Source organism: Stegastes partitus, unplaced genomic scaffold (genome assembly GCF_000690725.1).
Source record: "Stegastes partitus isolate 25-593 unplaced genomic scaffold, Stegastes_partitus-1.0.2 Scaffold848, whole genome shotgun sequence".
NCBI classification, from domain to species: Eukaryota; Metazoa; Chordata; class Actinopteri; family Pomacentridae; genus Stegastes; species Stegastes partitus.
Window position 1 is genome coordinate 2,380 of NW_007578579.1, and position 518 is coordinate 2,897.

Genomic DNA, 518 nt, shown 5'->3' on the forward strand with positions numbered 1-518 from the left:
CTGAGAGGCCGTCTTTTGTCCCAAGACTGTAAAAAAGGTCTGAAGTCCAGCAGTCAATTAGGAGGGCACAAGCACCAGTTAACCACATTGTGGACAACCTCTCCACTAATAGGCTGACCTACATTCCTGAAGCATCAAACCTTTAGTACTAAATCCTCCTGGCTTAGAACTGAGATGGACACAAAGAGACTATTAATAAAATTCTCATTTTTGAAAATCTATTCTAGTGTGAATCCAAGCACACTCACACAAAAAAATCATCAAACGCTGTTGTCAATAAGACGGGATGTTATTTGAATATTTATAGCAGTAGAACCCTTAACTCTCAGGGCAGAAGCTCACACAGAAGATGAGAGGCAGCGTTTCAAATGTGTCCAACATTTCAACACATTCTACACGAATACACTAATATAATAAGGAACACTGTCGCTCTCTGATCAGAATTTACATAATGTATCAGAAGTATTTTTAGGATCTAAACAGGTAACTAAGAAAAAATAAAGCACTGTGCTGTTTTT